A 14,620-nucleotide genomic window follows, 5' to 3' on the forward strand; every position below is an offset into this window, starting at 1 on the left:
CAGCTTCGTGGCATATCTATTGGTTTTTGTAGCCCTTTGTCCAAATGCTCTGTGTCAGAGCTTAAACCCTTTGTTAGTTACGGCTTTTCGTGTAAACAATGAAAAAAGCATAAAAAAGGCATTGATTGAAAAATTCAATAATTCAAAATGTAATCAAACTATGTCCAATGCCATTTGACTTATACAATTTTTCAACTATAATTAAATTATTTAATTTATCATTTATAAATTTATTCAATGTATTATTTTCCCAACATGCCACGACCGCTTACGTGGAATCTAAACCAAAGAGGCGTTGTGTACCAGAATTCGGTAAAGCAGTATAAAGCAGTGCCCAATTTCGATTAACTAAATGATTCAACTTTTCCATAGCCCTTAGAAACGCAAGGCTGAGAACAAAATGAAGAAGTTGTAGCGAACGACTTTGTTCAGTTAATTTCGTTACCAAAGTACAATTAACATTTGAGTTTCTTAAAACAAGTTAAAACAGATGTTCTGGTTGTTTGACTTACAGCATCCGCTAAAAATTTGAAATCTTCTTCTTCTTCTTCGATGATGACCCTAGCTGCGAATTATGATCCTTAATCTGAAGCCGATCCCAAAATCGATAAAAATTCAACAAAAAAACCATCTGTTTTTCAATGTTATTTTGAACATTCTTTTATTTAACTATAACTGCTTTGTCCTTGTATACAACCTGAAATACCGAACATTTCACAACACTCCGCCGAAAGTATGGCTTCTCGCTCAATGATGTCGCCTCTGTTCCGCTTCTTCCAAGGAAGGCTTCCAAACCGGGTATCGCTTATATCTTTAAAGTGTCCGTAGAAAAGGGTAGTTTTATTGTATCATTATATAATTGTTAGGAATTGCACATGAGGTATAGCACTTTAATTTAATTTGAGAGTAGAATCTCACTTGTCACAGTTTTTGTGCAAGGCAGTCAGTAGTTCCTTTGAACTGCAACTCAACACTACCGGTCTCCCTTGGCAATGGCAATTTCCGCTGTCTTGAGCACGATTCCTCGTTAAACGTCATGCAGTAGTTAAATTAGGCTCGCAACAGACACCTATAAATAAAGGTAATCGCGGTAGCACGTACCTTGCATGGAGCTGGATTTGCAGTGAAGATTTTTTTCGGTCGGTAGATGCACCCTGTTAACAGCAGCCAGAAAGAAAGCGGGCTGGGACTCGAATCTATTTCACTTGCAACAATAACTATGAAGTCGCCTAACTTGTTTAATTAAGCAAACATTGCTTGAGGTCCTTCCCATCTACCACCTGTATTTTCAGCCACCTCAATTAAGGTTGTCTTTAACATATAAATAATCAAACGTATTTTGCTAGCTCATCAAAGTTAATTGGCTAGTACGATGTCAGGTAAAATCAAGACCTGCTAAACTTAGGACATTCGATTGTCATTACCAGGGATAATTCGAAATAAGAGGCTTTAAGACAATAATTGGGAATGAATTTAAAAATGAAATTTAAATACCGATTTAATTGGTAAATACTCGTATAAAATTAAAAAGCCAAGATTTGAGCACTCATGTACATATACGGATGGAGATGGAGGGAGATATGTTCTATTTTCACCTCAGCCGAACAAAACAAGTGTTCGAAGGGCCTTCAAAACGAAATTTATGACATGAATTTCTACATGAAACGTATGTTTTGTCATGTGGCCATTTATTGTCTGCGCCTCGCCAGTTTTTTCTAACTTGCCCCGGAAAAATTGACTTTTGTTCTATTTTTTGGCCCCAAAAAAATATCGTTTTTGCTTTGCAACTTTTGTGCACTTTTTGTGTGCTGGGCGGAGCCCGGACAGCCGAGGAAGAAGAGCAAAAACTAGGGGAAAAAATTGATCTGTCATCAGGCATAAAAATATGTGTGTATAACAAACGGAATAACACTTGAAATGGTGTTTCACTGAGGGACAAGGGATGAAAGGCGAGGTCATGCACAGGCAAAGTTCGATTCCTTAAAGTCGATTCTTTTGCTTTGCCGAACCCCTGAATCCCTTCGGCTAATCCACGCCAGAGCATAAGCTCTTATTTTAAAAATTGATATATTATATAACCCGACGCAAGAATTTGTAATGTCCTTACAGCAGTTTGTTGCTGTTCTACGTAAGGTTAGCTTCATTAACAATTTATTTAACCTATTTATTGAATTACAATTCTGATGCAACGAATGGGAAAAGTTTGGTGTAATATCCTGATTCGTCTAAACTGTTTTAAAAACCATTAAATCCCCTCCAAGAACCTTTAAAGAACCCTTCATGGTTCGTCCGTTGGGACATTTCTTTAGATAACGCAATCGAAGCCATTTGATGTACGAGTAGCTAGTAAAGAGACAGTTCGTACGTACGTATTCGAAATGTATGTATTCAAGGCTAGCAATGTTTGGATTGGGAAAATCTTTTAAACCAAAAATTTGGCCCATTTTCGACTTGATTTCTGTCGCTGCTGCCTGGTGCGAATATTTTGTGCGGTTCATTGATTTAATGGGAAAAGTTTTCTCCCCGAAATCATACTTGTTTTTGTCCTTTCTGTTGTTTATATCTAGATTCATATATCAACATGTACGAGTATACCAACAAATCGCCACCCATAAATTGAATCGAAATGTGTTGGTCAGGCTATCATAAAAAATATCATACTGGCCATTGTTGGAGCCGAAGTTGTGTCTGATGTGGCCAGAAGTCCATGCGATTTCGGCGAAGTTGTTTGTAGTAATTTGCAATAGTTTTGCGGTGTTCATGTGAGAAATATGTTTTTCCCACATCTGTTTGCATGTGTGAAGCTGATTCAGACGGCACACATTGTTGTGTATTTTTTTAGGTTGGGAAAGACATATGCAAGGAGTCCCTTTGTAAGTTATACTACTATTACTATAACACTGTAAAATACTCCACTCCGGTTGGAGGGATTTAATTTTAAGTGCTATTGAACTTTGTCAGCTCAGACAGTTATATTTAGCCATAAATAGAGTCAAGACATTCTTAAGACATAGGAGATAAACCTCACTTTTGGACTTTGCTAGTAAAATAAACACTTCGCTTAATTTTATTAATTTTTAATGTATGGCTAATAAAAAAAGTTTACATATAAACGCAAGATAATACTGAACTACCCATATGGCCAAGGCCTTATTATCTAAATTTGTTAAAATTGTTTGTGAAATAATAATTTAATATAAAAAGTTTTAGTAAATTGATAGACATTAAGAGAAAATAATATCTGTTTAAGCTAAATATTGTGGACGTCACAGAGTTTCGGTTTGCGAGCGTTACAGAGGGCGTGGGAAGGCTTTGAATCCTTGCGGAACCTTGAGGTAAGCAAACATCTCTAGAATCTACATGCTTACTCCAAACTTTCTTCCTATTAAACTTCCGCAAATCTCAGTGCTCAAACAGATTTTGATCAAGAAAATATATACTTCCGTCTACCTGTTACATAGTTTTCAACTTTACGACTTATAGGTATAAAAAGTAAAAACGGCAAACATGGGACATATTTATATTCTCTATGTTTATCAAATATAATTGATTCACAAGTGAAGTTGTTGCAGTTACTATATATTTTCTACCAGGAGTAGGATACCTAAGCCCTTATAACGGTAAGAATTAAGATTATTGGGATTGACACCAATGATGCCTCAGCATCTTTTTTTTTTATAAGTAACGTCGCAAGATTTAGTTTTTGGATGTTGGCTCATGTTGGGTATTTACAAATGGAAGTTACTTAAGATCAGAGGCCTCTTACAGAACCCGTGAAATCCTTTCATATAATCATCTTTTCTCGGCCGGTGATATTTTTTCAACATTTATTGAAAAAGAAAATCAATAGCAGTGCCATTACCTGTTTTTCTTGCGCACTTGAAAAACGTTTAATAGCTAGCCTCAGATTTTTACGCCTATAACAGCATGTATGTGTGTGCTAGCATGAGTCCTGGAGGTGTGTGGGTATTGTGCGTGCGTGTAAGTGTGCTGTGAGGGAATTCCCATTTCATTCCATTCCGCTCCCCACTCCGTCGGGAATTCGACGTGTGAGATGTGTTTAAAATGCTGAAACATTTGAATACATCAGTGTGGGGTAGGTGTGTGCCAGGAAGCTATCTGTGTGCGGCTTACCTGCGTGTACACCCGCGTGTGTGCTCATTTGCTTGTGTGTACTCCGAGTGTGTACGAATGCATGTACATGTGTGTATGTGTGCATGCGGCAATCCAAGTACAAATCACATTAGTGGATAATCGGAGAGCCACGTAGAGAGTTGCCGGCCCAGCGAGGGAATCAAAGTCATGTTTGACAGGGAAACTCCATTAAAAATGCAACTTTTAAATTTTCTGGCGGCAAATGAGAGGGCGAAACAAACGTAACAATAACAACAACATCAACTACGGCTGCGCCAACAAAAAGAAAAACTGAGCAACAGCGTACCCCTTATTATTCCGCTTCTGCATCTGCTATTGATTTTTATATCTGATTACGGGTAAGCGACCGATCCAAGGAACCACGGGGTGCACTCGAAGAAATACCTTTGATTCTACTAGATTTAAAAAAGGGTTTTAAAAAAGTAATACAAATTCCCGGATGGTATCAGTAATATTTTTATCAACATACCTTGAAAGCACTATGGGGGCTAAGGGTTAAGATTCTTTAGCCAACACTGGAGTGGGCCTACTAACTTGCCTTACGCGGTCAGTAACTATTCTAACGTGCAATTGTTGTTATCCGTATTTTTTGTTTGCAATGAAAAACAAGAGGAAACGCTATAGTCGAGTGCTGCGACTATAAGATACCCGTTACTATTTTACACAATTTTAAAATATTCATTTTGCTAGTGGAAATTACCCAAGCGCCACCTATTGTCGGAGAAAGCATGTTGAGTAATTGATAGTGACGTCACAAACGATGTGAGGCTTTATAAGTTATAACCTAAATTTCTTCATAAGTAGCGATTCATAAGTTCCGATTTGAAAAATCTTTGGTAAATCGATAGATATTAACAGAAATAAGTTATACAAGGTCAAACGAGGGTCTTCATAATAATATTATAGACGCCACAGTGTTTCGCGGTTTGGTGGCGTTAGAGTGGGCGTGGCCAGATGAAAACTCGTGAGAAGTTGCAGCGGCATCCCTAAAATATGTGTTCTTAAGCCTAACTTTCTAGCTCTTTTAGTTCCTGAGATTTTCGTATTTTTGGTTTTTCGGGTTTTGTGGGCGTTAGGGTGGGCGTGGCTAGCTGGAAAAAAACAATTCGCATTTGGGGAATCATTAAAATGCTTAATCTGAACTTTCTATCACTTATAGTTACCGAGGTATCAGGTTTTCTTGAAAATGCAATCTTTTGAGCTTGGTGGGCGTATGGGTGGGTGTGGCCAGATAATAGTACCACTAAAAGATGCGCTGCCATTCAAAGTTTATACATACTGAATTTCAACTTTCTAGCTCTAATAGTTTTCGAGATTTCAGCGATTTTAGTTTTTCGCGATTTGTGGGCGTTAGAATGGGAGTGGCAGAATGCTGAAATAAACTTGCGCTGTCCCGGGACCTCAAGAATCTTCATGCTTAATCTCAACTTTGTATCTGCTATAGTTCCTGAGATCTCAGCGTTCATACGGACGGACGGACAGACGGACACACGGACATGGCTCAATCGGCTTCGCTATTGCTCCTGATCAAGAATATATATCTATGTAGGGTCGGAAACGACCTTCTATCGGTTACATACTTTTCAACGAATCTAGTATACCTTTTTACTCTACGAGTAACGGGTATAATTATTTCGAAAAAGTTTAGGAAACATCAAAAAATAGATCAAGAGAATTTATTTCTGTTGCTGAAATTAACAACAAAATAAAAATGGAGATGAAATTCCCGTTACTATGTTAACTAACTTTAAAGTAATTATGCTGACAGAAACTAGCGAATAATAATGAACTAGTGGTGACCTTACTGCCCCAGTTTCCAACTTGATTCCCAACTTTCTAGAAGCATTAATTCTCACGTTTATTTGGACAGACTAGCATAGGTAAATCGACTCAGCTAATGGTTCTGATCAGAAGTATATATAATTGAAGGGTCGGGAACGCTTTCTTCTAGTTGTTTCACACTTTTCAACGAATACAAATTACCATACCCGTAACAGGTATATTTATCTACATTTGATTTACCTACGAAAGGCTATGCCAATATGTTCTGTTTCAAGCAAATGTGCCAAAAAAGTACACTACTCTCTGATGTAAACACACTCCAGGATGAAAAAACGTACTCATCTTAAGATATTCTATATATTTTTGGACTATAAAATATTATTCCGAATGATTTGAAAATGGATCGATAATGTTACTAAAAGTAAGCAGTACCGGACTCTTATGTTAGTCTCAGACTAAGATGTTGTGTCAGTCAGCTATTCTTAAAACTCGTCACGATTTTCTTCTTTTCTTTTGGGATCTGAGGTTAATACCAAGTTTTCCTGTCGTTATTAATATAGATAAATATATATACATATAAATATTTATACCATATCAACAAGAGCACAGCTTCGTGACAAATTCCTAGAAATTTTACAAGTTATGAATTCCAAAGATAGAAGACGCATTAAGGTTCCTACTGCGAGATAGCAACGTGTCCCGTTGAGGCACCTGAGAATAATTAAAGAGTCGACGAGCTGGTGGCACAGGACACAGCTTGTTTAACGATTGCCAAAACCATAACTGCCGAAGGTGCTATGTGCTAGTCCACCACCTCCACTCTTTCGAAATTCCAATCAAAATGAGGGTATACAGTCATCGGGTTCACAAAGCTGAACATAGTGGGAGCAGTGAGAAAACCAGCAACGCAGTATGTCCTTGATATCCTACAAGAAACCACCTATTTCGGTGGACTAGATCAATTCGAAAATGATCGAGGAAAGGCGTATACTTCAAAAGATATTGAAAAGCATTGAAAGTCAAATAAGCTGAAGTACATTTTAAACTCTGTAAGGACATTAAAAGCCAATGGACATGCAGAGCGAACAAACAGAATTGTGAAAATGTTATGGCTTTCGAACGAGAATGAGAAACGTTGAGATGAAAGAGTATAACAGTCCAGTGGAGCATAACTACCATGTGACATAGAACAACCAAATGTCCCTCTGTTCAGCTTCTTTAAGGTCCTGAGTATACCATGAAATGATAAAAGGTGAGGCACTGAAAAGGCTAGGAACAGACATTACATCTACAATCAACGATAAGAGATATGTTTTTTTTACATTAGTTTGATTTGAATATTGTTAGCATGTGCAATCTGAAGAATACGTTTACTTAGTACTTATCTGTATTAAACAAAACAAGAGGAAACGCTATAGTCGAGTGCCAGAGGGCGTGGCCAGATGAAAACTCATGTCGTGTTGCAATAGCATCTCTAAAATACGTATTCTTAAGCACAACTTCCGAGCCCTTATATGTAGTTCCCGAGATTTCTCATTTTGGTTTTTCGGGTATTGTGGGCGTTAGAGTGGGCGTGTCTAGATGGGAACAACTCGCATTAGGGGCATCATAAAAAACTACCTGCCTTATGTCACATTTCTATCACTTATAGTTACCGAGATATCAGCTTTTCTACAAAAAGCGAAAGAGCTTGGTGGGCGTAAGAGTGGATGTGGCGTGATAATGGTACAACCACAAGATGCAATAGCATCAGAAGATTATACATACTTAACTCAACTTTCTAGCTCTAATGGTTCCTGAGATTTCAGCGATTTTAGTTTTTCGTGATTTGTGGGCGTTATAGTGGGCGTGGCAGGATGCTGAAATAACTCTCAACTCTTATAGTTCCTGAGATCTCAGCGTTCATACGGACAGACGGACAGATGGACATGGCTTAATCGACTTCGATATTGATACTGATCAAGAATATACATACTTTATAGGGTTGGAAACGCTTCATTCTACTAGTTACATATTTTTCAACGAATCTTTATACCGTTTTACTCTACGGGTATCGGATATAATTAAACAGGTGAAAAGGTTACCCTCTTTATCCAATTATAAGTCCCTTTGCGCTTTGACTTAAAGTCATTTAACAGGCATATGTTTAATCGTGTTTATATTTTTCTCACTGTACATGAAACTGGTTATGAGCTTGGCAACAGCAGGGAACACGTAATGTGGAAGCCGAAACTTGCAAGCCACCGAAACTACCCTGTCGTCATCCGTGTGATAAATGAGCACTCCATAAATTTGTATCTCCGCTCAATCTGAAGCCACGGCGTCGTCCCTAGTGGTCAGTTTTATGCAGCTGGAGATGAATTTGTTGGAGGTAACAATAAGACTGAAGTCAAGTCGTTGTCGGGCGTCTGGGAAATGTTTGCTTTTCCCGGTATGCAGAATGGTCAGAGATCGTGTAGATGGATGCCAATTGATTTAGTCGCCGGATGAGATGAGCGTTGACAAAAGTCGGAAAACACAAACATAAGTAATATTGTAAGGTCATAATTTTTGTGTGGCTGCTTTTTCTATTAGATGGAATTTATCAAATATCGTTGAAAACGTTTACCTCAATTAAAGAATTTTAGTGCAGTATGGGTGGACCAGTACTTTTATGAGGACAAACTCCAAGGACCAAGGACCTTGTGATCGTCGTAAAGAAAAGTAAAACAAATCGGTTTGATATATGGGAATTGGCTTGTATGTTTGGTTAAAAAGTTTCACTTTTGCATTTGTTTTTGAGATTATGGTGAATTTTTAGGCCCATCATTGAAGTTCCCGGGATCGCAGTCTTCATACGGGCAAAGAACAGGCCGACTCGCTTAATGATCCTTCTGATCAAGAATATTTTTTAACAAATTCAGTAATTTTAATTCTTTTTAAAGCAAGTGCAACAAAACGCGCGCGTTGCCGGCAACCGTCCGATATTGCAATTATTTGCCAAATTTTGTTTAAAAATTGTTTAGCTAAACTAAATTATTGTTAATGTCCCCCAGTTCCACCAGCAACGCGTGCAAACTTTTGATTCTAGGGCGATGTCTGCGGGCCGTGCTTCTCAGCGTGGCCATCCAGTTTTTTCTGCTTACAGTCTTCCTGCTGTCTGTAAACTTCCAAATACTGCATCCACTTGCCTGGGTAACGTGAACACTGTGATTGGTGGCCAGCTGGTACACCTGGTTCGCTAGCATTCCTCAGCTGGCGTCGGTCGTCCTATATGGGATCTCACTAAGTCAGCAGCACCTGTCGGAGCGTCCCTACTGCCCTACTCGATATAACTGGCTTCTGCACTACGGTGTACGCAAGCTGTTTTTCCTCATACTGTTTTCGCTCATATTATGGTGGGATTCCTTACCGCTTGGCTATACACCGGGTATCTACAAGCTGACTATCAAGCTGACAAATGCATTGATCAGGAATGCGTGAGTGCTTACCATGTACATATATCTGCTGGGCATAGGCATCACAGCCGGCTGCTATTACTTCGTTTCCGTGCACATGAGACAGGAGATCACAATTGAATTCCCCGTATTAGACCAATCCCGCGCAGAGAAATTCCGAGAACTAATCTACTCCAGTTTGGCAAGGTCTCTGTATAGATCCATACTGCCCGCCCTGAGCTACACCGCATTCTTTTGGCTTTTTGGACGCACGATATGCCATCAACTCAGTAGTATTTTCTCTGTGGGTTTGGATGAGCGACTGGAGGGTTTCTTCGGAATAGCCATCAATATAGGGCTGCTTTTCTACGGTTATTTCCTAACCGCTCAAATTTGGAGTAATATGCATCTCATGCGCTGCTTCTATGACATTCTGCTAACGGAAGATCTGCCTCTGGTGGTGACCAAGCAGCGAGCGGCCTTTGCTCAGGAACAGCAGAGATATTTCAGCTTACGCAGACGGGCAACCGGCCTGCAAACTGGCGCGCTCTGTGCGATCAGTGCTTGAGCCTGCTAGGCAGCTACACCGATAAACTTACCGAGTCTATGCAAAAGATCAGTGTTCTTAAGGGCGCTCAAAGTCTACCAATGCCTAAGATCAGCGAGACCGTTTCAGCCAATCTGATGGCCGAGAAGCTGTTGCTTCGACAATACAACCAAATGGACGGCATCCGACCGATTGTGCCCCCCAGCCGCGAGGAGGCAGTAAATCGTCCAGCGGGTGGTATCCGTCATGTGCCCAACTGGTGTGACCGCGTTTCCAAGCAGTTGGAGCAGTCATATCACCGTTTGGTTCAGCGAATTCCCGGCATTGTGTACTTCTTTAAAGAACCCAAAGGGGCTAAGACCACATTTCTGCTGTCAAACTCCCTGCATTTGGTGTACTTGACACAAGGCCTAGCGCAGATTTGCGTGGCTTCGCTAAAGGAGGATCCATACGGTGCAGTGCAAAACGATTTATCCGCTATCATTAAGGCGTTGAACAAGCTGCGGAACGAGCTGGATAAGCTAAGTAGCGTAATAGGCAATATTAAAGCACCCTGTTCCAGTTTCAATGTTCTGCGATGCGCTGTGCGACGCAGCCTGTATGCCGTCTGCACCTCTTTCTGCGACTACCTCAGCGAACTCCTGCCTCCCGGGGAAGAATTGAGGCAGTTACAGGACCTCGTCAGCCAGGATTAAATACTGGATTTAAGTTGGATTTTTAAGTTAATTTTCTTAAAAACAAGCTTTTACAACGTTTTCTATAATTGTGTATCTAATGTTCAATCTAGAGAAATCAATCAACGAAATTTTTAGTGTACGAGTATATGCGCTCTACAGCTGATATCCAAGATGTATTTGTTAGGATCATCTTGCCCACGTGGCTTCCTTTTCAATATATTTCATGTCCTAAATACTTTGCCGGCGTAGTAGCTCGGAATCCGTGTTGCGGGTGCGAACATTCGAGGTGCTTACTCTCTAGACGTGTTCCATAAACCGATTGCCACAACAGTATATCAAGTAGCAGAGTTGTAGAGCGGTATTGGTATATCATAGTTTCAATGATGAGCCATAAATGTTCTAGCATTTATGATTTCGCCCTTCACTTTATCTAAATTTTTATTAACAAACTCCACGGGTAGGGAAAACCATTATGTAGCTGCAAAACCAAAATTAAAAAGAATATTTACGGATATTTTTAAAACACCGAACTTAAAATCATATTTTGAAAATTACGAAAATATGATTATAAAATTGTAAAATTAAGCTCTTTGTATGCCTTAGTCAAATGGTAAAGCCATAGTCAATACATTAAATGAAGTTAACAAAAAATTTAAAAAGTTTACTGCTTTAGTAACGACGTTATCTAGACTTTCAAATAATGCGAAAATTTCAATTAAAATCAAGAAACTTTCAGTTGATTTTCGGGTAACTCAAAAACATTTCAACAGCATTTCAGTACATCAGGGCTTGTCAAAATGGAAAACAGTAAGTATCTTTTGGCCTTTGTATTCCGGTACACATTCAGTCCACTCAAATCATCCATTATGCAGCAGCATGGACCACTCTCGATCTCGTTTGGAATAGTCGCCGGTTTGAGGCTCATTTATAGTCCACCGGCGAACTTTGAGAGGCGTCCTATGCTTTCATTTTTGTCCTTCCTAGAATTCTTCTTTTTGTAAAGTGGGGTGTATTACGGAGATATACAGAGAGTTTGTAAAACAAGAGACAGAAACATTGCCATCAAACTGGCCCTAAAAAGTAGGCAATATATTATATTTCGGCTAATATATATTTACTATTATATTATATTATGTTTTAGTGTGGTTGGCATTAGTGTATTGAAGTGACTGTATGGATATGGGTATCTTAATGTCTATATTTTAAACCTTATATCGCGGACATATAATATTTATACCCGTTACTCATAGAGCAGGAAGTATGTAAAAGTATGTATGAAAAGTATGTAACTCTCAAAAGGAAAAGTTTCTTACCCTATAAATTCTAGATAAGGATTACTAAACGAGTTAGCAGCAAACGGCGTTAGTCTAGGCGTCAATTTCTGCTAGCATAATAAATTTATAGAGTACCGGATCGCGGCACTCGACTGTCCTTCCTTTTTGTAATTTTTTAGCCACCACTGCAGTGCACTGCTTGGACGTGATTTGGCGGCCGGTAAAATGTAAGCAGACGTTGAACGCACGCTTGAGCACATAAATCAATTACAGAGCTCATGGAAAAAGCCGCCGTGGGCGTTGCGCCCCCCCAACTGCCGATAGTACGCGTTGGGTTTTTGGATGGGGCAATAACTGAATCGAAGATAAAGCCTTGTGAAACCGAAAATTTTTAACGCAATAAAGAGCAACCTGCTCTGGCCGGGCTTCACGAAAATTTGAAAACTTTTTTAATACTTTCCCTTCTCTCTCTAGGCGTTTTTGAGACGGGACGGAAAGGGGAATCCCAGCTGTTGGATAAGAAAGGAGCCGAAAAGCAGAAAAGAGAAAAGCTCAGGCGGCAGCTTGGAAATTCGAAGGTGGATGCAAGCCGCAGGCTTCCGGGGAAAGCAGCGCTGGATTTACCGCCTTACAGACCAAACTATGTGCATATAACGAAACTTCAGACGGTAATTTAAAGGTTTAAACACAATTGTTGGAAAATTGCTGAAAATTTACTGCCTCGCCCTACTGCCTGTCTTATTGATTGTGCCGCCAATTCGTTGCGATCAATAAAAACTAAAGCTATGTCCAAGTTTATATATTCGTTGGAGGTTCTTCCTAGCTTTCAGCTCCAAATTGATGGATGCTCGTCTGTTTGCCAGCTTGACAAATTGTATCCCTGATGGGTCCCAGCTCGAGTCTCAGCCCAACTGCATTTTTAGTACCGAAGCGCATTGCCCTGAATTTTTCATTATTATTAGTAAATGAAAAAATGATGAAAATAAAAAAAAAATGAAACCAAAAACCTAAAACGAATTAAAATAATTAAGATATAAGTTAGCACCGGCCAAGCGCCCTTCACCTCCTCTCGACCTTTATACCAGACACCGCATCTCTCTCTCTCTCTCACATTCAAGTGGCAGAGATATGTACAACGACGCAGCGACAGCGAGGGAGAGACTCAACGGCAGCGGCGGCAGAACGACAGCGCAGCGACAGAAGTCCAGCGACAGAGTTATTTGGGATCGGTTCTTTCGCAGCTGCGCGGGCAACAATATGCGGAGGACCTCTAAAACAGCGATTTGTCTGATGGACTTGAATTTGTAACCCTAACTTAAGGGGCGAATTTTGATTAAGAAATAAACTATTATAACGTGGAGGAACGGCCACACAAACCGCGCTAATCTGTGGCGTCTATAACATTATTATGAATGCCTTCGTTTGACCTTGTATTACTTATTTTTGTAAATATCTATCGATTAAACAAAGATTTTGTAAGTCGGAACATTATTTCGTTATTTATGAAGAAATTTAGGTTATAAGGCCTCACATGGGCAGTGACGTCACTATCAATTACTCCACATGCTTCCTCTGACTTCCTGACTGAATTTCCACTAGCAAAATTAATATTTTAAAATTGTATAAATCAGTAACGGGTATCTTATAGTAGTGGGACTCAGCTATAGCGTTTCCTCTTGTTTATTTGTGATTTCTGTCTGAATTCTGTTTATTGACCTAAAAAGAATGGCTTGAATTCAACCTTTCTTTTGAGTCTTTTATTATACGTTTCCGTTCCTCGGTACCTTGGTTTTTTTAAATTCTTAAAGTGTCCAGTGTGCCGTTGGGGGCACCTTAGCAGCTGTTAAGCGTGTTGACCTGCTGAAAGCAAAGAACTTTAAGCTTTTTAAAGCAAAATGCATGTGGCAGTGGCACAAATGAATTATTTTAGAGCATATGTACATTATATGTAATAATTATTCCGCTAGCCATATCCACATATACTCCTGTACAGACTGTGTAAGTAGTATTCCAGTTTTAAAGATTCCTTCATAAAAATATCTCTAACATAAATCTCTTTCAACCGATTTCCAAGTTTCAGCTTTAGATTGGTGGAAAAGGATGGAATATATTTATTTTTATAAATAACTGATTTTATAGTGACATTGGTATAAATGTAATAATTAGTCAATGCTAATTATAGCTTTTCCAGCTTAAAATTAACATAAGGAAGATTAAATGTTGTATAATATTATATTTGAAGATACATTTGTTTACTTCCAAAGTTGCTTATTACTTCTTGTAGTTCATTTTACTTGTCCTTGGTTCTAAGTATATGATTGGATATATGCCATTTGAGGCATTTTATTTGCGTTAAGCTAGTCCGTGTTTGTTGTCAATCCATTCACCATTTCATTAGCGGCTCTTTTAAAGTGTAAGCCAAGGTTAGCGCGGGATTCCTCGGCTCCTTTTCATATCCTGCTGTGCCTGGAAAATCCTTTTTAACTTCCTGCTCTGTCGTCGCCGCCATCGTTTATTTGCGGTTGTTATCTCCTTTGCGGCTTTATTATTGTGTTCTGCGCCAATTTCCGTCGCCGACAAATGCGTTTTATAAATAAAATGTCAAGAGGATTTACGCGACAAGCCGAAGGACCAAAAAACGAAAAAACCTATTTTAGCGAATGGCCAACCGACCGAAAGAAAGCGAGTGACTCCTGTCATCACGTCAATTCTCTATTTGCATTAGAAGACACGTACTTTCTGTGAATTCCAACAGTGTTCTTAGCTACA

The 14,620-nt window shown here is 39.2% G+C and overlaps 1 pseudogene; it reads left to right on the forward strand.

Annotated features, from left to right (window-relative positions):
• Positions 1 to 8,961: 8,961 nt before the first annotated feature.
• LOC108102395 lies at positions 8,962 to 10,595 on the forward strand (annotated as a pseudogene).
• Positions 10,596 to 14,620: the final 4,025 nt, after the last annotated feature.

Source organism: Drosophila eugracilis, unplaced genomic scaffold (assembly GCF_018153835.1).
Source record: "Drosophila eugracilis isolate 14026-0451.02 unplaced genomic scaffold, ASM1815383v1 contig_1963, whole genome shotgun sequence".
In the NCBI taxonomy this organism is placed as follows: domain Eukaryota; kingdom Metazoa; phylum Arthropoda; class Insecta; order Diptera; family Drosophilidae; genus Drosophila; species Drosophila eugracilis.